The following is a 25,737-nucleotide window of genomic DNA, read 5'->3' as shown; positions in this document are numbered from 1 at the left end:
TATTTTCATCTCTAGGATTCTATAATACAGACGCTGAACTGAAGATCACTCAGTTATTTGCATGTATGGTGATGGAAGAATCTAAAACTGATTTTCCCATGCAAACAAGGCAAGCGAGAATTGAAGTAGTTATGTAAGTAATATTGAACAGCAAACTGGAAATGGAAATCAATGAAATTACTGTTTTAACTGTTTTTCAGTTAATAGTTCAGAAATGTACAGATCAGGGGTAGGCAACCTTGGCTCTTTTATGGCTCGTGGACTTCAACTCCCAGAATTCCTGAGCCAGCTGGCTCAGGAATTCTGGGAGTTGAAGTTCACGAGTCATAAAAGAGCCAAGGTTGCCTACCCCTGGTACAGATGCTGAAGATATTTTACTGCCACAGAAAGAGTAATTGTTGCATACAGTTACCACAGCACTGTAAAAAAAATGGAAAAAATCTGAAGAATTCAGCCCATTTGGGAGGACCATACTTTTTTTTAAAAAAGAGATTTAGAAAACATTCACTTCCAAATTAGGAACAGACAGGAAATAGTGAAAACAAAGATCTTATATAAATTTTACAGAGAATATATTGCACAGACATATCACACATAAATATCTTATCTGTACAAGTATGGGGGTGGGGGCATTTCTCCTGGTCTTTTTTTCAAGCTGTTGAAGACAATTCATGACATTCCTTCACTGACAAACTATCCAAAGTTTCATATGTAAATTAACTCTGACATCTCTCATGTTTTCGTCCTTACTACAACAGTCATGGTTTGGTACAAATTCTTCCAGTTAGCTTCGGTTTATGGATCCTGATATAACACTAAGAAAATGCAAATCAGTTCGTATCATTCTGGGGATTAAGAGATATAATCTGCAATTGCTCAGAACTCCTGTTGTTAGATGGGATGGTAAAAGAAATTTAGATCTGTCTTGTGAAGACGCTGGGAGAGAAGAAACTGTTGCTCAGCCCTGAGAGATTTGAACATGTGAGGGGAAAAAAAACACCTCAGAATAGCCTATCCCTTCCCCTACCCCCTTAATCTTGTTCTTAAAAAGGGGAAGAAAGATTTTGGACTTAATTCTAAGATTCTGTTAATATGGTCTATAATGATAAAGTAGCATTTTTGGAATCTCTGCTGCATGTGCTACTGACATGGCCTACCTCAAAGGGCTGACAGGATGTTAGCTTGTTTAAGTAACTGAATCACTACTTCAATATGCAGAATACAGAACATCAGAATTGGAAGGGACCTTGGAGGTCTTGCAGTCCAACCCCCTGTCAAGCAGGAGACCCTATACCGACTGTCACATTCTTTTCTTATTAAAATGGGACCTAGTCTCACTATAGCATTTATAGACTGATATTGTTTGACAAACTCAACAATATTTATTTTATTTTTTTATTTTTGGGACTTATATGCCGCCCTATCTCCCGAAGGACTCAGGGCGGCTAACAACAATAAAAATACAATAATACAAAAGTTAAAAAAGAATTAAAATAGCAGCCCCAATAATAAGTTAAAAACATTTTAAAAATCCCTGTCAGTCCAGGTCAGCCTGATGGAAAAGGAATGTTTTGAGGCTGTGGCGAAAGGACCGGAGATCCGGGGCCATCCGGAGCTCAAGGGGAAGTTGGTTCCACAGGGCTGGCGCTCCCACAGAGAAGGCCCTCCCCCTGGGGGTCGCCAGCCGACATTGTCTAGCCAACGGCACCCTGAGGAGGCCCTCCCTGTGTGAGCGCACTGGGCGATGGGAAGTCGTTCCCGGCAGTAGACGGTCCTGCAAATATCCTGGGCCTAGGCCACGTAGGGCTTTAAAGGTAAGTACCAACACCTTAAATCTCACCCGGAGGGTAACTGGTAACCAATGCAGCTCACGCAGGAGGGGTGTAATATGGGAGTATCGGGATGCTCCCATCACTACCCGCGCAGCCGCATTCTGCACCAGCTGGAGCCTCCGGGTGGTGTTCAAGGGCAGCCCCATGTAGAGAGCATTGCAGTAATCTATACGGGAGGTAACGAGTGCATGAGTGACCGTACATAGGGCATCTCGGTCCAGACAGGGGCGCAACTAGCGCACCAGGCGAACCTGGGCAAATTCACCACACACAAAAAAGGAGAAAAACACTAATTGTGATAAAAAACTATAGCTTTATATCATAGAGTTTGACAGAAGGGGCATGGGGGCTTAGAGAAGGTCTGTACTCTGGTGGTTTACGTTCTAGCATTATGTGACAGACTGAGCTCCCATTACTTGTCTCAACTTCTGCCAACCTAGCAGTTTGAAGGAATGTTATATGCAAGTAGATAAATAGATACTTGGTGGGGAAAATGGCACCTCAAGTGGCAGTTTGAATTCAACAGGGGCCGGATCTGCCTAAAGGCGACACCTGAATGCAAGTTGACTTTGGAGAAGCCCCAGATGACACTGCTGAAGGCCGATAAACCTTTCTAAGTGTGGAGCTAGTTCGCCTCCTGTGGTACACTCTGGTCAGAGTAAACTGAATGAACTAGCAGCCAGTAACAGTATTAACACTGTAGTCTCCTGGATAATGTAATATCACCATATGCTAAATAAATAATAATGGAATTCAACTCAAATACATTTATTAACACACATAAACACGTCTCCACCCACTGATTTAATATGTGGAATGTTCACCTATTGCCAAAATGAAATATCCATGGGGCAATTCTCTACTAAAACTTTACATTTTTATTAGGTTCGCCCATTGAATAGACAGAAATAGCCACGGGATAATCCAATACTAAGACCTTATATATCTATTAAAAAGAATGGATATGAAGGATCTGTGCTTCTTCCTGAATTTAGTTCTCTGAATCTGAGCAATGAAGTAAATTCTAAAGTACAGATTATGAGGGGACTTTATTTTATTTTTATGAAGTAAAAACTATGCTGCACAATCTCCAAGAATAGGAAAGCTTGGGACATACATTATGCTGTGATCTCCAATCAAGAAGTGATAAGAATTATAATTATAAGGAAAGAGCAAGAGAGACAACTTTTGTTTTATGCTGGCCTTGCTGGGTTTCAGCTCTAGTAAAAGGTACTGAAATTAAACTTTGATGGCAAGAACACATCTCATATCTGCTGTTTCTCAAGAAATCTTTGAACTTTTGATAATAACCAAGCATGTTGTAACTTGAAAGGAAAAAAAAACCTGTTGTTCAGTACTTTTTTTAAAAAAAATCCATGTTTTAAATAAAAAAGAAACAGTTAAACATTTGTGAATTCTTCCTCCTTAAACCAATACTGTTGAATAGGAACCCAACATCCACTGAGATGACTTTGTATAGGACCATGACTACAAAATCAGCAGCACCTCAGTCAAGGTACTAATCTTGACACAAGGCAAATCTATGTTTACTGATCCTACATTTACAACTCTAGTGGTGGGAGGCAGATTTGGTTAACTATTCATAGAAGCAACATAGAGTACTAGGAATGTGGTATGGTATACCATATATTAATGAATGACAGTTTTCAATAATTCTTGCTTTTGGCCATGCTTCTTAGTTATAATTCAGCAATATATATAGAAAGCCTCAGGTTGCTCACTCTGAGCAAAGATTGTGAAGGCTTAGAGGAAGATGGTCATATGATTGATTGATTGATTCCATCGAATTGTTATTGATTCTTAGGCATAGCAACAGCCAGGTAGGGAGGCTGGCATACGGGTTCTAGATGTTTTATGAATATTATGAAGGATACCAATTTAAAATCTTGAGTTTCTTTTTCTTTGCTCTTGTAAGATCATTATCATTGAAAAATGTAGCTATTCAAAATGGATCAGCTCGATACCTATGTAATCCATATACATGAATAACCCAGACTTCTTTAGCCACTTGCTAAATAATTTTTCTAAAGAAACATATATCCAGGGTTATACATGAATCCATATCTCAAGATAATTTCACTATTGTTACACTAAAAAGCAGTAAAACCCATGTTCTTACCTTGCAAAGATCCTTAAAAGTTATAGCTCATAATAAATATTAGTTGAGTTTTAGTTTGCAGAATCAATGTTGTTGTTTTTTTTAATTTAAAAAGCTGCTAAACATTTGTAGTGCCTCTTTGCTGGATCTTTTAATAAATGTACTAATTTGGAATCTGAGTTAATTTATCCTTTTGCATTGCTTGGGGAGTATTCTTCTTCATAAGTCAGACTGCTGATAATACACATTTAGCTGGCTTTCCAGAAAATTAAAGGGAAGCTCAGGAAAAGGAGACTATCTTTGTCTATAAGTATAAACCTTAGGGCTGAATTATTTTGAAGTTATTAATTGACCAAAACCAAATCAGTGGTAATAAAATTTGCTTCCTCCCAAGTATATGACAAAGTAGATACAGAAGCCTGTTTTTACTCAAAAGGGTTGGTAGTGCAGACATATTTATTGATGTAAATACACTGATTCTTCTTCTTTCTTGTCTAAATCAAACTTTAAACTGCCAGAATGAAGCCACCTTCTTGGCTTTGTCATTGGCCAAAAGTAAGTAATTATCAGTACATGTTTCTGGTAATAGCTGAGCTATCAGCACATTGCCTGGGCTCCATGCTCTGCACATTCACATAGCATGTTGCTATCTGCTAAGAGCCTCCACTTGAGCATATTGGTTTTACATTTAGGCACAACAACTCTCAACCTATTCAGGTCCTCGAAACAATATAAAGGAGGTCAGATCCTTCAGCCATATCCTCCTTTAATGTTACTCCTTCCTTGATCATCTCCTTCCTCCATCTTTAATTCGATTTTGTTCTTGTGTACCCTCAAGAATGTTCATTCTTGCATAAATATATTGATGATGCAAACAAACAGAAATGTTCACTTTTTCCACTCCTGATAGGCTTGTACAACATAATGAGGTTTTTCTATTGAAGGAGGGGCCAAGGAACAAGGACAACTGAACACAACATAAGGTTTAGATGAAGACCTTTAGTTCATCTAGCCCTGCATTACCAATAAATTACCATTATCAGTAATTTTCAGCATGCAATTTCCCCCCTCAATTTTTCATGGAGATGCTAGGGATCAACCTTAGAATCTTTTTTCATAAAAAACATGTACTGTGGTACATCACCCTCTTGAGGGAGATGGGCAGTTAAGAAACATGAAATATAAACAAACAAATAAATAAAGTTGGACCTATTATCAATGACACTAATCTGAGGATGAGATAAAGGAGCATGTAAATGCTACAACATAAAATGCTCGTTTCTCTAAGAGATCATCAACCAAATCTGTCAGTATTCTCTACAGATTTCTGTTCCCGTTTAATGTGCATTCCATGCTAGCATCTGCTTCAGATAAAAGCCATCTAATGTGCATGCATACACAAGCACACACACACAGAGAGAGAGTTTTCTGTTGGCATGGTTTTCTTGTCTGCTTTCCAGGAAGAATTCAAAAACTAGAGATCATACTGAAATACATAAAGATGCAGATGCTGAAATCACTGCCACCAGAGTAGATGATTCAAGAGGAGAAAGTAGCATCAATTGCAGAGGTTTTGTTTCTCATTTGTTAACAACATCATTTCAGAGTCCATCTCAGAGACTTGTGTCAGATCCACAGGATGTCAATTCTAAGCTTTGATGATCCCTGTATTGTTACTCCTTACGCCTTATATTTCAGTTGCTGAACAATCACATCACTAAGGATTGGCTTCATATGAAGCAACATATAATACTTGCTTCAAATGCTTGCTGAATTTCAAAATATGTCATATTCTAGTCAAAACTGGGCTCAGTAGGGTTTTCTTCCAAATAAACAATGTAGCTACAAAACTACACTGTTTTGTTTTATTGCGTGTGTGTGTGTGTGTGTGTGTGTAGAGAGAGAGGGGGGAGGGAGGGAGGGAGGAAAGAGAGAGAGAGAGAGAGAGAGAGAGAGAGAGAGAGAGAAGCATTAAGAACATTTTTTTCCTTAATGCCAAATTGCCACTAAATTAGGGTGGGCAGGGGCTCTCTCATAATATGAGTAAATGATTTATATATGTCTATACAACCGGTATGATAAAGTTGGGACATTATATTATGTACAGCAATTAAACAAGAGATTTCATAGAAATTGCTAGAGTAAGCAAACAACCTACCAGAATACTTAGTCCATCTTCTACCCTTCTTAATTCCTGGCCCGTAAAGCAGGTACTCTAGAAGTAATTCTACTTGCTTGAGTCACACACACAAAGGACTTCTTTTGGGGGGACTAGCAAGACTGAAGCCAACCCGCTTGTGTCAAAGTGCCAGTCTTTCTTCATAGTCTTAATCTGTTTGAAACAGGAAGAGAATATTGAGTTCAATATTGTGTACAAAATAATATTCACTGCAAATTGTATAAGAATCCATAAAGACTGAATTATATTTGTATTTGATCAAGGAAGGAGGAAGTTTCTAACTTGGCGGAGATGGCAAAGATTTCAGCGTATTTGAAAGACCAATCGCAACAGAGATACACTGTGGAATGGAGGAGATGGATTGATTATATCCAGAATAAATATGGGACTAAAAAGTTTCATTTAGCATTTGAATAAGTAGTGGATCTATATGATGTATAAGTAGTTAGTAGTTATTTTATTAATATTTTGACGATGGAGAGTTAAAGTGCGATAGAATCTAATGTTTTATTGTTGTTAGCATATTTTAGATTATGCTTGTTTGTATTTTTATACCCTGTATTCAGCTCTGGGAAGTCGGGGAGGGGGGAGGGGAGGGGAGGGAGGGGTTGGGGAGAGGGGAGGGGGAGGAGGGGGGTTTTTTGTATTCAAAAATCTATTGTAAAACTTTTCAATAAAAAAAGGAAGGAGGAAGTGATTAACAGAATACTGCATGTCATAAAAGCAAAACTGGCTTATATAAAACAAAATTAGCATTATATTAATCTTTGGTAAATTTAAGATGCACAGTTTAATAGGGGGACATTAATCATATTCTATTAAGTATCTCTTTTCTTCTCTAAGAAAATTACAACCACAAAAATTCAAAAAATCACACCTAATATGAAAGCAGTTGCATACAAATGGCTTATCGTCCATGCTTATTGTCCATTCTTGTATTAGAAACCACATTGAAATCATGTGCACTAAGAACAACAAAAAAAGCTTTTCTCAGATAACCAGAAAAAAACCTTTGACCATTATCAGCTGTTCTTTACGGTTAAGAAAAGCTTGAAATCTGGTAAATAGATGCAGTTAAGAATAGGGTTGTTGTAGAATTCCAGTTTCCTAGCAAATACATGTTTGTACATATTTTTATATCTAAGATACATTTCAAAAATTGGAAAAAATTGAATATTTTGTGTAGAAGTGCAGTTTTCATTAAACTGCAAAGCAGGCAAATTCAAAAGAAATGCTACACTAAATTCATTGAAATAATTTGGACTAAGTTAATAACTAGCAAACTTAAAATTATTAGCAAAATTAAATCAGTTTAAATGTGTCTACTCAAAACACAATTAAGTTTTCATCAATCACTACTATCATCATGTCAGCCCCACTACCACCATCACAGTGAACCAATGGATTTAAAATCTGAACATTCCCTTTATGGCATGGGTTCTAATTAAAAATCAATGACACACATTTAAAAAAATGAAGTCTGTAAGTCAAAGAATTAGTTATCTTTTTTAAAAAATAATAATAATAATCCTTTTTTATCCAAGAAATGAATTCAGTTAATCCATGAATGAAAATCAAACTATTATTTAATAATTTATCTTATTGTAAGGATATTTAGGTATTTTATGTCAAATAATATGAATGTGAGGTTTCTGTCTCCTCCACTAGTATCAAGGACCATTTTCATTATTCATTATTATGGTTTATTGCACAGATGTTTAGACTGCATCAGCATTTTTATCCACCTATTGAGTCCTTTCTAAGGATCCGTGATAGGCAGATGTTGATGTCTGATGGTGTTAAGTATTGTTGCAGGATGTATGCTATTTCAAACAAAGTTGCCTTTTACAATTGACTGATAGTGAATTTGCTAATGCTAATGTTGTTCAAGTGGTGCTCCAGTTGTTTTGGCAATGCACCCAAGGTACCGCTTGCTATTATAATTATAATAATATTTATAAAAACTTTATAATCACCCATTCTAAAATGCTCTGTTCACCTTATAGTATTGGACTATACAACTAAAATTGTTAAAAACAGAACCACCTACCTTAAAAAGAACAACCATAATAATTAAAAAAACCTTAGAACACGGGTTTCACAAACACACTAACCCTGTTCCCAAATGAGAACAGAACCAGGCTTGAAGGACTTCCAGAATCACCGGAGAGTGGGCATGATACATACACCATTCTTTGTACATTCTCTGTGGGCAAAACAATTTGAAATAGATGGTCTCACAAATAACCCGTCCCTATCCCATGAAGGGTTTTATAGGCCATGAATAGCTTTTGCAATTCACAAGTCACTTTGGGCATCAATGTAGTTAACAGAGAGCTCCGTAATGCAAAGATGAACTTATTTCATGTCTATATAGCAACATTTTTTCCAGTAAAACTAAAAAATTAAGGTCCCTTTCAATTCAACTCAACTTCTGGTGACTTTATGGAGGTGTCCGGATATTTTCTTGGCATCTTGTCAGAAGTGATTTGCCCCAGCTTTCTTCTTAAGATGCTTTTGGACTTTCCAAACAAGCCTAGAGGAGTGGTATATGGGAGAGTGGAGCTCTTCTATCTATCCAAGCCCTAAGCAAGCTGGATTCTGCGCAGTGGTGGGATTTAGCTGGTTTGTACCAGTTCGGCAGAACCGGTAGCTAATTTTTTGTTGCCCAGGCCCAGAACAGACTTCTGGAAGTGGCATCCACACAGAGAATTGGTTGTTTGTTCACATATTTGAATCCCACCACTGGCTAGTGCTGTACCCTGCTAGTGATCAGGTCCAGAAAAGGTTTATAGTATTTATTTATTTGAATCCTGCCTTTACTATTTTTATGAATAACCTAAGGTAGTGAACATATCCAACACACCTTCCTCCTCTTTTCCTCATGAAAACCACCACGTGAGGTGAGTTGGGCTAGAGAGAGTAACTGGCCAGTGACTGAGTGAGTCAGCCAGTTGGCTTTCCTGACTAAGGCAGAACTTTTAACGCATGGTCTGCTGCTTTTTAGCCTGATGCCTTAACTACTATCTCGAACTGCTACAAGAATACTAGGTTAGTCCCAGTAAAACTATACATTTAAACATATTTGCTCACTTCCAAGAAAAAAATGTAGGGTGTTCCAAAAAATATCCCGATTCAAAAACTGGATCAATTTTTCTTCACCTCAGAAAATGAATGAATGGTTTGTCCTAAGGAGCAGTTTATACAATCTATGTGGGATTTATTTCCTGGTAAATGTGTTTAGAGTTACAGACTGCAGGTAATTCATCATCAAAATGCAGCTAGTCCATTCAAGTAGGTTAGGGACAACAACAACAAAAAAGATGAAACATATTGTTCTTATTAAAATAAATAGCAGCAGTAAAAACTTCAGTATTTCAGTAGCACTATACAATAGCTTGCTTTGTGCAAAGCAAGAAAGAAGTGCTTCAGGGAGGATCAAGAAAGCAAAGGTTAAATCTTTTTTTGTTATAAACTGCTACCAAATAACCCTCAATATACTCTGTAACAGCGAAGCAACAGACAAGAAGACAAAGGCTGTAAGAAGTAAAACAAATTATGAAAAATTACCCATCGAAACCACAATCAATTCCCAGGTACTGAAGATCAAAAGTGTTTCTCCATATGCCTGAACATCTTTATATATCATTCTGCATCAATAGTCTGAATGAAATTATCCAAGTATTTATGCAGGGGATTCAGCTATTTGCCCCAGCTGATATATTTCCACGAAATAATCTGTTAATATCCAAACATTTTTCCTCACTCATAATGATTCATGAATTCATGAATAATTTGATGAACGCTTATAACTTATGGAAAACAGTGATTGACTGTGTGTGATTAGTCACTTTTCAGCTTTTTAAACGGAACATTAGGTTCTCCTCAGAGACTCAGTGAATACTGTCTTATGTTCGGTTTATAACCTAGGGTCCATTACAGCTTAGCCCTTGAGGGGACTCAAACAGTCCCAGATCACTTTGATTTCTTGCCATATCCATCCTTCTAGAAACAGAGATGGAAATAAAAGAAAGTAAAGATAAATGAGCCTCTATGGATTTTACTCTGCTAGTTGTTGCTGACTTTAGGGCAGGGGTAGGCAACCTTGGCTCTTTTATGACTCGTGGACTTCAACTCCTAGAATTCCTGAGCACAGCTGGCTCAGGAATTCTGGGAGTTGAAGTCCATGAGTCATAAAAGAGCCAAGGTTGCCTACCCCTGCTTTAGGAGATGGTGCTCATCTCTGTTTCAAGGGCCATTGAGGCAGGGCTGTCCAAAATTGTTTCCGTGGTCATGTGGCCAGCATGACGTTGCATAGCGCTATTACCTTCCCCACTGAAGTGGTACATATTTATCTAATTGCATTTGCATGCTTTTGAACTGTTAGGTTGGCAAGAGGTAGGACGATGAAAGGAATTCACCCTGTCATGTGATCCTTGGCCCTTGAACCTGGGTTTGTCAGTTTCCAGCTGACAAACCCAGCTTCTTAATCACTGAGCCACTGCACCACCTCCTAGAAAACATCAATGGGAATATCTGAACAAAATACAATGGAACATGTGAATCCAACCCAGGAGCATATTAACAGCCAAGGGAATAAGAGTTATAGGATGTGTTCTAATCTTTGGAAGACAAGATTGTGATTGTGTCAAATACAATGTGTTTTAAAAAAAATTAGGGGGGGGGAGAGAGGCAGTTAAACTGCAACATACTCTTCCTGCTCTTCCAATTTGCTTTTTGCATTTTTTCAACTCTTTAACAGAAAGGAGGAGGAAAAAAATAGCCATCCCCTCCCTCAACAGAAAAGGTTCTTACACTCCCCTTTGTTACAAGTGGTGCAATGGCTCAGTCATTAAAAGGGGTACTAATAGATTTTGTGTTTCACTGAGCAATCACCTGTCCTACACTTTGCAGCCTTTTTCCTGCTCAGATGTGAACTGAATTTTACGGAAATTCCTCCTATGAATCTTTTTCCCCCCTCTGATCAGAAAATGAGAGATGTTACTGAGAGTGCAGCAAGAAATTCTAAAGCATCCGAAAACAAGGAGGAGAAATAGATGTCTTTTACACAGCTTTAAAAAAAAGAAAATTTTCAGGAAATTGCAAGTCAGTTCTTGTCATACTATTAGCTGTAGCCAGCATCCCAGGAACATGTTCACATTCTTCCTAGACTTTACCCAGTGGTGGGATTCAGCCACTTCACACCAGTTCTGCACAAACAGTAGCTAGTTTTTTTGTTGCCCAGGCCCAGAATGGACTTCCGGAAATGGCGTCCACACAGAGAACCGGTTGTTCACATATTTGACTGACTTTACCTGCTAGTAAAGGCTGTTGGAAGGACAAAGAAAAAAAATGGGTACACATGCACCATCTTACACTGTATTTTGAATGCAGAAGGCAGCTTCTCAATGCACTTTCTTTAAAGTTATAACAGTAAAACTTTGTCTTGGGGGAGAAAAAAGGCCTCATTCACATTTCCTTCACATTAAAGGCAAGCTTAGCTAATGATGTGGTCTAATGAGTGGTTTATGCCTTCTGACAAACCAAATGAGGTTTATCAGCAGAGGCTTTAGGCAGCATGGAATTGCTGCAATTTTACATCTCATTGATTATCAGGATGAGAGCAGCAAACATTCATGCAGCATAAAATACACCCTTCTTCACATACCACAGAGTTCTACGTAGAGGAAACAAAGAGAAACAACTGTAGGGGCACTCTTTTTTCTGTTCAGTCAATGGAATTTGTCTTTGTACAGGTAGCTTGGAACTGGATTAAATCAAAGAGGAGGGAACTCCAAGAATTCCACGGTATGTTTAATTTTCATATTAAAATAAATCTTAATAAAACTTTATTGTGCAAAGGCAGAGAACATGTGTCACAATCTGATGACACCAAACCAACAGAAAGCATTTAGAAACACTTTATTAAGATGGTATAATGCAACTTCCTTGATTTTGTATTTCTTTATGACATGCATAGTTTCCTCCCTTAAGGAAAAGAAGGTAAACATTTGCACATATGAAGAAATCCTGCTAAATGTTTCATGACTTAAGGCTACATGGATTTGTTTCTTTCTCCTCCCTTTTTATGCTAGACTAACTTCTTTAACATTCCTCTAGAACTCAGTAAAGGGACGTGGTGGCTCTGTGGGTTAGGACGCTGAGCTTGTCGATCAGAAGGTCGGCAATTTGGTGGGTCAAATCCTGAGTGTCGCGTAACAGAGTGAGTGCCTGTTACTCATCCCAGCTTCTGCCAACCTAGCAGTTCAAAAGCATGTATAAATGCAAGTAGAAAAATAGGGACCACTATGGTGGGAAGGTAACAGCGTTCCGTGTGCCTTTGGCGTCTAGTCATGCCGGCCACATGACCACGGAGACGTCCTCGGACAAGCGCTGGCTCTTCGGCTTTGAAACGGAGATGAGCACCGGCCCCTAGAGTTGGAAATGACTAGCATGCATGTGTGGGGGAACCTTTACCTTTGCCTTTAGAACTCAGTGAGGAAGCTGTGTGAGTCAGCTGTGAAAATACAACTTTTTACTGCTTCTTTGATTCTTCTAGTACACACTGAAATAGTGTTCTTCCACTTTACTATATATTTCCCATACTACTGTTTTTCCTATGAATTGCTATGCTCATAATACACATAATACAAGAAAGCTGTTATTTAATGAGCATTGCAAAGTGCAGATTTGCAATGAGCAGCAATGGTGACACAAAAGCTAGGGAAATAGAAGAGTTAGACAAAAAATAAAAATAAAACAATCATTCTCCAAGATACTTATATTGAGAAATTGATATTTGGAATGATTACTTTTTTTAAAAAAAATCTTATTTAACATGTCCCCTTAAATAAAACTGCAGAGATGGAATTTGGTGTAATTAGGAGTAGAGACTAACAAAATCAGAAGCTGGATCTATTGGAGTCAGTGGCAAACCAAGCTGATTTAAGAACACAGCTAAACAAAAACTCTCAATTCATGTACAGTTTTACTAAACACTGCATTCCTTTGGCACCAATTAATGAATGTACAGAACAGTTCAAGACAACCGAAATCAATTTAACATAATAAAATGAGCATAGGCTTCTAGTCTGCTATCAAGTGAGGTTCAAAGTGTTAATATTGATGCATGAAGTCCTAAAAACTTGAGATCAAAGTAGTTTGAAGAATATTTTCAAGAACATATGTTTTAAGGGGAGTGATTGCTCTCTACTGTATGTAAGTTCTTACAGGTTGCCACTTCATACAGTCTTTTCTGCAACAACACATGTTCTACTGAAAAACCTCTCCTCTGAGTTACACCCATCTCCAAGTTTATATGTAAACTTTCCATGGATTATGTTTTTTAAATATGGCTGGGATACGATGGCTCAAAGCTGACTGAATCTGGAACCTTGCTATACTTCATATCACATTCTATGTCTTGCATCCAGTAAATTCTGTAAATAACCACTCCGTTTTAGTCTGTGGTCCTTGCTCACATGCCCTGCTACTAACACACCAAATTATATGCAGTTTTCATATGTATTTTACAGTGTTACAATAAAATCTCTGCCAGATGACAACCCTCTGGCAAGCCACAATGACATGCATCTCTGTGACTTAGAAGGCTACTCTGCAATGAGTAAATATATTAATTTATGAATCTGAAAATAAAAAAAAACTGAGTAGAGAGAAGACATTTCAATAAAACTTGATGGAAAATCCAAGCACAAGCCTGCTTTTGTACTTACCCTGTGCTTGTATGCATCTAGTCAGCCTTCATGGGAATGGAATGTTGGAATAAATAGAGGTTTTGTCTAATCCAAGCTGGTCCTTCTTGAGTACTACTATTCTTACAGAAATGAAAGCTGACAAAATAATCTACAACATAATTCTCATGTTGTGTCTCCCAAGCCACTGCAGCTGAACTGGCCTTTAAATGTGACTCCTAGAAGTTTCAATCACCACAAAGTTATATCGTTCTCATCATCTCTCATCCTCCTCCAAGGTACAGGACATAAGTAGATGAATATGCTACCTGGACTCTACATAACTTTCTCATTTAAGTAAAGTAATCTCAGAGTAAGAGACTTATGCAGAAACATTTTAGAATAGACAAGTCAAGCTGCCAGTGCACATTCTGTAGTTAAACCCAACTGCTTCCACTGGACCAAAAGTAGCTTTAAAGTACTAAACCAAAACATATAGTATGTTTTAAATCAGTGTTCCCCAACATTCTTGGCACCAGGGACCAGTGGAAGACAAGTTTTCCATGAACCTGGGAGGAAGGGGAAGGAGAAGCGTGCAATCTAGATCCCTCGCATGCAGAGTTTACAATAGGGTTCATTCATGTTCCTATGAGAATCTAATGCCTGATGATAATAATAAACCTTTATTGTCAACGTACAAAATGTGTACATTGAGATTAGCTGAGCCTCCCCCCAACACACAGTGACAACAAACCCTCCATCCTACCACACCATGTGAACCAACTACACCACACACCAGCCTCCCAAGTCAATTCTGCATAAGATTATGTCCCATTTAAAAGCCTAACAGCCCACGGATAAAAGCTATTTTTCAGCCTGTTGGTACGGCTGGCTATGTTCCTATATCTCCTACCGGATGGTAGGAGAGTAAAGAGATACCGTCCAGGGTGTGAGTCATCCCTGAGAATCTTCCTCACTCTTCCAAGGCAATGAGCCCTGGCGATCTGAGGCAGTGATGCTTCCAATGGGGAGCAGTAACAAATACAGATGAAGCTTCACTTGCTCATCTGCTGCTCACCTCCAAATGTGCGGTCTGGTTTCTAACAGCCATGAACAAGTACTAGCGACTGAGGACTCCTGCTTTAAATAAATTGCTGCCAAATCTGATGTATTCCCTGTAAATGGACAATTCTGTTGAACAAACGTAATGAATCTGGATGAATAAGTTAATGGTATGACTGATGTTTTAAGAATAGTAATACACTTCCTTTTTCATTAATGTGTGCTTCTACATTTATCAGTGGATTTTTCACAAACATGAATCAATCTTAAACTTTCATATAATGGAATCTATATATGATTATGAGAGAATCTATACTTAAGAAAGGCAGTAAAGTGTACATGGCTTACTTGAGAATAAGTCTCATTGAAGCTCTAAATGGTTTGTGGCATGAATATCTCAAAGGTTGTCTTTCTTTATTCTTACCTTTCGCTTTAAATCTGACAAGATATACTCTTTGGTGGATTAGGGACTCTGAATCCAGAAATCCTGGAAATTGCCCTGTTAATCTGAAATACCTTGTCTAAGGGAGCATGCTCATAGTCACCATTATTGACTCCTTTTCAAAAGCTGACTTTTCTCTTTCTCTTTCTCTCTTTCCTTCTGCCAAGCCTTTGAAAAGACTATTTAGGGGGGAAAAATACTTTCATAAAATAGCCCTACTGTGTTTCAGCTACTTTGTTATTTTACTGGATATAATTGGCTATTACTTTTATATTCATTATAAACCTCTTTATGGATAAAGCAAAGTACAATCCAATGTCTGCAAATAAATGAAACAAAATTATATCAGACTGGATTATATATCACTGAAAATCTAATATACCAGCTGTAGTCCCTCATAATTTTAAATTTCAGAAGGAACATGCTGCTTTAGCTCCCTCTTGCCCCCCTTTCCAGAAGGAAGTTCATTTATAATCACATAATTTAGAGATAGGGATTAATTGTCATGTTGAGTGCTACAATCTATAGGATGTAAAAACCCAGTATAAAAATACACTGAATGCTGATCTCTGGATAAATTCAGGCCTATGCAATAGAATGCACGCTGGTTCTGTAAATGTTCCCTACCCACAGCTGTATAAATTATGTCTGCTTTCTTATGTGGCTACTTATCAATGCAGCCTGTGTGAAACCCAGAAATCATCTCTGTTCCATCAGCAGTTTTATGAATAGAATCAAAGTCTGTTGGAATTTAAGATCCAGCAGATTTGGAAAGCACTAAGTCAGAGAGGCTGCTATTTTGTTTGTTTGTTTTATCCTAACATACATTTAACACTTCCTTCTTTATCATCTCTCACTTTATCATCTTTCTTGATCCTAGCTACGATATTTATTTCCATACTTACTTTTTTTTATTTCTCCTCATTTCTCATAGACTTATTGAACTTGTCTTATAACCAAGGAAAACCAAGAGAAAGGGAAAATGCATTTAAAAATGCCTTGCAATTGACATCGTTATTTATTTGTTGTATTTTAGCTGACTTTTAAGCAATCAAGATGTCTTACTTTCAAGATGTCTTACTTTGGGAGGAAGGAGAGTCTCCCACTATTTTATCCCTACATTAACAATACTGTGGGCTGCATTAAACTGAAAGAGAATGACTGAACCAAGTTTCCAAAGGGAAGTTCACAACGGACTACACAAGCGCATTTTACCTGGAGCTGCTCTTTGAAGTCCACTGAGAATCTACAGCTGGTCCAGAATGCAATGGTATGGAGGATGAAGGAGGCACCATATTATACCCATGTGTTGCTTCATGAGCTTCACCAGTTGCCTGCCAGGTGCAATTCAAGGTGCTGGCTATGCACAGGGTCTTTTTATTTTAAGGCCACCTTCCTCCAATAGTTTTGCCCTCCCAATAAGATCTTGTCCTTTAGGTCCCTTCTATGAAATAGTGACATTTATCAGAACCCAAAAGACATGCATTCTCTGTCACAGTGCTTGCCCTCTGGAATAGTATCCTCTTGCAGATCCATAAAGCATTCCACTCTTTAGTTCTTCAAATCTTTGAAAACCTAGCTTTGCTCTCAGGCTGGGCTTAAGGTAACTACCAAGCCCCTCTTAGTTTTCTCTGGATGCATTAGATTGTTCTACTGTAGATGTCCATGTCTTTTTTCCCCCATTCATTTTACTATTTCTATTGTCAATATATGTAAGCTTCCCAGACTTGCTGAGGGTTGGATCATCTCTAAATTTAACTGAATGAATATTGATTGAGGACATGAACCAAATCCAGCACTTTTAACTACTATACTACACTGGTTCGCTTAAGGCACAATAAATAGCCAACGAGCGATTGTTACAAACACTCCTAGTTCTTTCTTTCTTCAAATTATATTCCATAAAAAAAAATTGGAAGACTTGGAATTGCCAAGAGTAAAGTCACAATTATCTATAAAACATTTCTACTGTTACAGATGCATGGATAATTGAAATGATGCTACATAATCTACTCTCTGGATTTCACAAGGGAGGAGGCTAAAAAAAGAAACGTATGCTTTCAAACATCTCACCATCAGAGAACACCTAGGAATAATTTGCACTAATTTTACAGCTCAGGCTATCGGTATTCAAGATTCCATTTAGTAACTGTAAAATCTTGGCTTTTCTTTGACAGAAACTTCTTCTAGTATTACCATTACCAATAATTAATTATGTATGCCAATTTTAGATATATCTATTTACTCTGTAAAATAATTTTGAACCACAATAACCAAGAAACAAAATTAGTTTTCCAACAGCAATTTAAAAATCGCATTCAATATCTAAAAGAGAATGGAAATATCTCAGATTTTTAGAATATACTTGTCGATAGGGCTATCCCATCAGGATTGCTAAACACACACACACACACACACACACACACACACACACACACACATTGAGTGGTTGTCTGGATTTTTGTGGTCTAAATAGGGTAGCTCTGTTTGTAGTAGTAGTAGTAGTCATAATTTTTACTAGATACACAATTGGACGACTAATACAAAAGAGATAGAATTTGAACTTTGTAAAGCTGGAATGTAGCATCTATGCATATACTGAATCACTCTATTCATATAGGTGTCCTAGCAGATATTCTGTGGGAAGCGGTCAAATAAAGCATCAAATGTATCATGTGAAAGAATAACTACATTTTTATTTTTTTTAAAAATAAACCAGAATAGAAAATAGGTGGGAATAATTTTATTGCCTCTCTGAGGCAAAATCCGTCAGAGAAAAACACTGACCACTAGATGGCAACAGAATATTTTTGATGCTCTCTGAGCTTGGTTGGTTGCTTGCAGATGTTTCACTACCTACCTAGGTAACACCTTCAATAAGTACCGTATATACTTGAGTATAAGCCGAATTTTTCAGCCCACTTTTTGGGCTGAAAAATTCCACTTCGGCTTATACTCCAGTCAACAAAAAAAACTTACCGAGGACTTGTGCGCGGCCGAGGCTTTGGTGCTTCCGGGATCGCCCGCACCTCTCCCAAGCCACCGCCGTCCGAGACCTGCCGAAGTTTGGGGAGGTTTGGGGAGGTGCGCGCGCACCTCCCCAAACTCCGCGCCTTGCCTGCCTGCTTCTTTCCGCAGCGGAAAGAAGCAGGCAGGCAGGGCGCGGAGGAACGGAGACTTGCCGACGTTTGGGGAGGTTTGGGCGCCTCCCCAAACCTCGGCAGGTCTCCGTTCCTCCGCGCAGACCTGCCGACGTTTGGGGAGGTTTGGGCGCCTCCCCAAACCTCCCCAAACCTCGGCAGGTCTCCGTTCCTCCTGCCGACCTTTGGGGAGGTTTGGGCGCCTCCCCAAACCTCCCCAAACCTCGGCAGGTCTCCGTTCCTCCTGCCGACCTTTGGGGAGGTTTGGGCGCCTCCCCAAACCTCGGCAGGTCTCCGTTCCTCCTGCCGACCTTTGGGGAGGTTTGGGCGCCTCCCCAAACCTCCCCAGGTCTCCGTTCCTACTGCCGACCTTTGGGGAGGTTTGGGCGCCTCCCCAAACCTCGGCAGGTCTCCGTTCCTCCTGCCGACCTTTGGGGAGGTTTGGGCGCCTCCCCAAACCTCCCCAGGTCTCCGTTCCTCCTGCCGACCTTTGGGGAGGTTTGGGCGCCTCCCCAAACCTCGGCAGGTCTCCGTTCCTCCTGCCGACCTTTGGGGAGGTTTGGGCGCCTCCCCAAACCTCCCCAAACCTCGGCAGGTCTCCGTTCCTGTTTGGGGAGGTTTGGGCGCCTCCCCAAACCTCCCCAAACCTCGGCAGGTCTCCGTTCCTCCGCGCAGACCTGCCGACCTTTGGGGAGGTTTGGGCGCCTCCCCAAACGTCCCCAAACCTCGGCAGGTCTCCGTTCCTGTTTGGGGAGGTTTGGGCGCCTCCCCAAACCTCCCCAAACCTCGGCAGGTCTCCGTTCCTCCGCGCAGACCTGCCGACCTTTGGGGAGGTTTGGGCGCCTCCCCAAACGTCCCCAAACCTCGGCAGGTCTCCGTTCCTGTTTGGGGAGGTTTGGGCGCCTCCCCAAACCTCGGCAGGTCTCCGTTCCTCCGCGCAGACCTGCCGACGTTTGGGGAGGTTTGGGCGCCTCCCCAAACCTCCCCAAACCTCGGCAGGTCTCCGTTCCTGTTTGGGGAGCTTTGGGCGCCTCCCCAAACCTCCCCAAACCTCGGCAGGTCTCCGTTCCTCCGCGCAGACCTGCCGACCTTTGGGGAGGTTTTCGCGCCTCCCCAAACCTCCCCAAACCTCGGCAGGTCTCCGTTCTTCCTGCCGACCTTTGGGGAGGTTTGGGCGCCTCCCCAAACCTCCCCAAACGTCGGCAGGTCTGCGCGGAGGAACGGAGACCTGCCGAGGTTTGGGGAGGTTTGGGGAGGCGCCCAAACCTCCCCAAACAGGAACGGAGACCTGCCGAGGTTTGGGGAGGTTTGGGGAGGCGCCCAAACCTCCCCAAAGGTCGGCAGGTCTGCGCGGAGGAACGGAGACCTGCCGAGGTTTGGGGAGGTTTGGGGAGGCGCCCAAACCTCCCCAAACAGGAACGGAGACCTGCCGAGGTTTGGGGACGTTTGGGGAGGCGCCCAAACCTCCCCAAAGGTCGGCAGGTCTGCGCGGAGGAAAAATTCCACTTCGGCTTATACTCCAGTCAACAAAAAAAACTTACCGAGGACTTGTGCGCGGCCGAGGCTTTGGTGCTTCCGGGATCGCCCGCACCTCTCCCAAGCCACCGCCGTCCGAGACCTGCCGAAGTTTGGGGAGGTTTGGGGAGGTGCGCGCGCACCTCCCCAAACTCCGCGCCTTGCCTGCCTGCTTCTTTCCGCAGCGGAAAGAAGCAGGCAGGCAGGGCGCGGAGGAACGGAGACTTGCCGACCTTTGGGGAGGTTTGGGCGCCTCCCCAAACGTCCCCAAACCTCGGCAGGTCTCCGTTCCTGTTTGGGGAGGTTTGGGCGCCTCCCCAAACCTCCCCAAACCTCGGCAGGTCTCCGTTCCTCCGCGCAGACCTGCCGACCTTTGGGGAGGTTTGGGCGCCTCCCCAAACGTCCCCAAACCTCGGCAGGTCTCCGTTCCTGTTTGGGGAGGTTTGGGCGCCTCCCCAAACCTCGGCAGGTCTCCGTTCCTCCGCGCAGACCTGCCGACGTTTGGGGAGGTTTGGGCGCCTCCCCAAACCTCCCCAAACCTCGGCAGGTCTCCGTTCCTGTTTGGGGAGCTTTGGGCGCCTCCCCAAACCTCCCCAAACCTCGGCAGGTCTCCGTTCCTCCGCGCAGACCTGCCGACCTTTGGGGAGGTTTGGGCGCCTCCCCAAACCTCCCCAAACCTCGGCAGGTCTCCGTTCTTCCTGCCGACCTTTGGGGAGGTTTGGGCGCCTCCCCAAACCTCCCCAAACGTCGGCAGGTCTGCGCGGAGGAACGGAGACCTGCCGAGGTTTGGGGAGGTTTGGGGAGGCGCCCAAACCTCCCCAAACAGGAACGGAGACCTGCCGAGGTTTGGGGAGGTTTGGGGAGGCGCCCAAACCTCCCCAAAGGTCGGCAGGTCTGCGCGGAGGAACGGAGACCTGCCGAGGTTTGGGGAGGTTTGGGGAGGCGCCCAAACCTCCCCAAACAGGAACGGAGACCTGCCGAGGTTTGGGGACGTTTGGGGAGGCGCCCAAACCTCCCCAAAGGTCGGCAGGTCTGCGCGGAGGAACGGAGACCTGCCGAGGTTTGGGGAGGTTTGGGGAGGCGCCCAAACCTCCCCAAACAGGAACGGAGACCTGCCGAGGTTTGGGGACGTTTGGGGAGGCGCCCAAACCTCCCCAAAGGTCGGCAGGTCTGCGCGGAGGAACGGAGACCTGCCGAGGTTTGGGGAGGTTTGGGGAGGCGCCCAAACCTCCCCAAACAGGAACGGAGACCTGCCGAGGTTTGGGGAGGTTTGGGGAGGCGCCCAAACCTCCCCAAACGTCGGCAGGTCTGTGCGGAGGAACGGAGACCTGCCGAGGTTTGGGGAGGTTTGGGGAGGCGCCCAAACCTCCCCAAACAGGAACGGAGACCTGCCGAGGTTTGGGGACGTTTGGGGAGGCGCCCAAACCTCCCCAAAGGTCGGCAGGTCTGCGCGGAGGAACGGAGACCTGCCGAGGTTTGGGGAGGCGCCCAAACCTCCCCAAAGGTCGGCAGGAGGAACGGAGACCTGCCGAGGTTTGGGGAGGTTTGGGGAGGCGCCCAAACCTCCCCAAAGGTCGGCAGGAGGAACGGAGACCTGCCGAGGTTTGGGGAGGTTTGGGGAGGCGCCCAAACCTCCCCAAAGGTCGGCAGGAGGAACGGAGACCTGCCGAGGTTTGGGGAGGCGCCCAAACCTCCCCAAAGGTCGGCAGGAGGAACGGAGACCTGCCGAGGTTTGGGGAGGCGCCCAAACCTCCCCAAAGGTCGGCAGGAGGAACGGAGACCTGCCGAGGTTTGGGGAGGTTTGGGGAGGCGCCCAAACCTCCCCAAAGGTCGGCAGGAGGAACGGAGACCTGCCGAGGTTTGGGGAGGCGCCCAAACCTCCCCAAAGGTCGGCAGGTCTGCGCGGAGGAACGGAGACCTGCAGAGGTTTGGGGAGGCGCCCAAACCTCCCCAAAGGTCGGCAGGAGGAACGGAGACCTGCCGAGGTTTGGGGAGGCGCCCAAACCTCCCCAAAGGTCGGCAGGAGGAACGGAGACCTGCCGAGGTTTGGGGAGGTTTGGGGAGGCGCCCAAACCTCCCCAAAGGTCGGCAGGAGGAACGGAGACCTGCCGAGGTTTGGGGAGGTTTGGGGAGGCGCCCAAACCTCCCCAAAGGTCGGCAGGAGGAACGGAGACCTGCCGAGGTTTGGGGAGGTTTGGGGAGGCGCCCAAACCTCCCCAAAGGTCGGCAGGAGGAACGGAGACCTGCCGACGAGCCGCGGCCACACAGGGTATTCCTGTGTATTCAGGCTTGCAGAACGGCGGATCGGCTTATACTCGAGTCAATAACTTTTTCCAGTTTTTGGGGGTGAAATTGGGGGTCTCGGCTTATACTCGAGTCGGCTTATACTCAAGTATATACGGTAATGAAATGTCTGCAAGCAAATAATCATGCTCAAAGAGCATTAAGGACTCCGCATGTCAATCCTGAGCTTATTGGAACCATGTCAGTCCTGTTTATTGGAAGCAAAAAGTTAGTCTCTTGGGCATGTCTTGCTTGCTGCCTAGTTAATTGTCTAGGATTTTGCAGCCCAAATAGGGTAGATCTAAATTTAGAGCTTCAATCCACAGAGCATTATACAAATTATATATAAATTAGCTACACTAGCATTCATGTCATTTAACCATGTTTAGTTGCTACAGAATCACTGGGGAAAATCTCATAATCACAGTCTACAATCTAATAACATCTGTCAATTATTCTCCAAGAGGTGCATCAAATTATCCACAACACTAATTATTCCCTACCAAGAATGGTACACTTTTGCATCTGAAGAATGAAATTTTTCTGAATGTTTTTTTTTCACCCTCTTCCTTTATCAACATTTCCTAACACAAAACATTTGCATAACCTTAGCTTATTTATGGATTGTAGACACTACATTCAAAGGACAATAAGAAATGTTTTTAATGGATGTGCTTAATTGGATTCTCTTTACCTAGTTTAGGACTTATGTAGAAAACAGATCCTGTTTTAGATCATATTTATGCAGAAAAATTGAAAATTCAAATGGACTCACTAACTTTTCAGTACCACTATAGACACCAATGCAGCTTAGAGAAACCTTGGTGCACCCAACAATGTATTTGTTGTCTTAGTCTTGACCAGTTGAAGTTTCTGAATGCACGTACTATAGAGCAGGGGCCCTCAACCTTGGCAACTTTAAGACTTGTGGACTTTAACTGCCAGAATTTCTCAGCCAGCTTTGCTGGCTGAAGATGTCTAAAAGTTGAAATCCACAAATCTTAAAGTTGCCAAGGTTAGAGACCTCTGCTATAGAGTGTGCTGTAGTAATCTAGACAGTAAGTGACTAAGGCATGAGTAGGAGGAACCCCCTGTAACAGGAATGGGCATAGTGCCCAAAATGGATCTATGGGAAGACTTTCCTGGTAATGACTGAAGAATGAGTTGTTAAGTCCAGAAAAACCACTCTGCACACCAACTCTAGCTGAGGAGTGTAACCCTATTTAAAACTATTGTTGTAATGGCTCCAGAATTGGGGGGGGCATAAACACCAAGGGCACTCCAAGTACTGGGTAAACACTTCTATAGCACTGATTCTCCAACCAGAGTTGGAGATGTATGTACAGCTAGGGTTCATCAGCATATTGGTGAATTGGATGGAAATGCCAACCTACCAAAGGAACTCACACTTCCTCCTTTTTTATGTCAGCAAGCAGAGGTTTTATTCATGTGGGCATTCAAGTGGATTTTCATTAATGAATTTTAATTATTTTAACGAAAATTTTCATTAATTTTAATTCTATTATTTTACTTTTATGCTTTGAGCACCATCTATTGATCATTCAATAAAAATAAATAAAACTGAAAGTTAGATCTCCTTTTATTGCTTCAGATATTTCAAAAGTATAGATTTGGCATTCAGATCAAACATCTTCTGGAAGCTATGTTAGAGTCCCACTATATTGTTAGGGACACCTCATCATCATTCTTATTTCAGTGTAATACTTCATAAAATATGATTTGAAAAGGCATTTTCTGAAGGTACTTTCCACAAGCAGGAAGACTGCTGAGAGCCTTGCTAAATAATTTAGGGCATGGTTTCCTAAGCCTTTTGTCATCACATCTCCTTTAGTGAAATCTTAATGTACACACACCTTCCCTAAAAATCCAAACATCGAAATCAACAATGTAAACAATGCAATTCAACTTTATTAACTCAATAAATAAATAAACAATGCAATTAAGCTACAAAGACATAAAAAGGAACAATGAAAGATTGCGCGTCTGCCCTATTGTTTTATTGAAAATAGTATTTATTGAAAATAGTATTTAGAGAAAGGTGGATTTATCATAACAAGGTACAGATAAAGGATTTTTCACACATTCTTTGGACTCTGTCTGGACTCAGCCTGCACCAACCCAAGGGAGGTACACCTCATAGTTTGGAAAACCGTGACTTAGGGGGAAATAGATTAAAATACATGGGTGCATCTTTTTTTTTAAAGTTAATTCTGCCTTCAGATGGAATCTTTTTATTTTTTTCCTTCTCTTTCTAATACCATAGGTAATAACATTCTATATAAATGTAGGCTTATAAGAGATGCTATATACCAGTGACGGCAAACCTTTTAGAGACCGAGTGCCCAAACTGCAACCCAAAACCCACTTATTTATTGACGGGTGCCAGGTGGGACACGCCCCACTGGGTAGGCGTGGCTGAGGTGGACATGGAAGACTGGGTGGGTGTGGCCAAAGTGGGCATGGTCACCTTGATGTTGCTCATGGGGAGGGATGCCTGTGGGGGCCGGGCAGAGTTGAGGGAGATCCAGGGGGTCTCTGGCAGGTGGGGCGGTGGGCAGGAGGCTCGTCCTGCTGGGTGAGGCAAGGCAGGGCGGGGATGCCATTGCCATGGGGCAAGGTGAGGCAGGGGCTAGGACAGCTGCTGCCTGATACCATCGACTGGGCAGAGTCTGATGATCAGGACACGGGTGGTCTTGTCAATGTTATCTGGAAGGAGTTTGATCCTGTGACTCCGGAGGAAGTGGACAGGATTATGGGGAGGTTGAGCTCCACCACATGTTTATTGGACCCGTGCCCTTCCTGGCTGGTTTATGCAGCTCGGGAGGGGACACGAGGCTGGTTCCAGGCGGTTATATCTGCCTCTTTGAGTGAGGGTAGTTTCCCCACCATCTTGAAGGAGGCAGTGGTGAGACCTCTCCTCAAGAAGCCTGCCTTGGACCCCGCTGTGTTAAATAACTTTCGTCCGGTCTCCAACCTTCGCTTTGTTGCAAAGGTTGTTGAGAGTGTGGTGGCGCATCAGCTCCCTCTGGTTCTGGATGAAGCGAATTATCTAGACCCGTACCAATCGGGTTTCAGACCCAGGTACAGCACGGAGACGGCATTGGTCGCTCTGGTGAATGATCTCTGGAGGGCCCGGGACAGGGGATATTCCTCTGTCCTAGTCCTATTAGACCTCTCAGCGGCTTTCAATACCATCGACCATGGTATCCTGCTGCAGTGTCTCAGGGGATTGGGAGTGGGAGGCACGGTTTTTCAGTGGTTCTCCTATCTCCTGGGACGTTTGCAGTCGGTGTTAGCAGGGGGGCAGAGGTCGGCCTCGAGGCCTCTTGCTTGTGGAGTTCCTCAGGGGTCGGTCCTCTCGCCTCTCCTGTTCAACATCTACATGAAACCGCTGGGTGAGATCATTCGTGGTTTTGGAGCTTTTTATTTCGACCCCAAACCACCCCAGTGATG

The 25,737-nt window shown here is 42.6% G+C and overlaps 1 protein-coding gene across 1 annotated transcript in view; it reads right to left on the bottom strand.

Annotated features, from left to right (window-relative positions):
- The window catches only part of LRRC4C (leucine rich repeat containing 4C), a 102,417-nt gene extending 96,205 nt beyond the window's left edge, over positions 1 to 6,212 (bottom strand). The window contains exon 1 of the mRNA XM_081314889.1: positions 6,110 to 6,212. The gene's annotated coding sequence lies outside the window, so the exon portion shown is untranslated. The remainder of the gene's footprint in view (positions 1 to 6,109) is intronic.
- Positions 6,213 to 25,737: the final 19,525 nt, after the last annotated feature.

Source organism: Vipera berus (genome assembly GCF_964194415.1).
Source record: "Vipera berus genome assembly, chromosome: 1".
NCBI classification, from domain to species: Eukaryota; Metazoa; Chordata; class Lepidosauria; order Squamata; family Viperidae; genus Vipera; species Vipera berus.
Note: the sequence above shows the minus strand (reverse complement) of the source record. Positions and strands in the feature narration are given on the sequence as shown.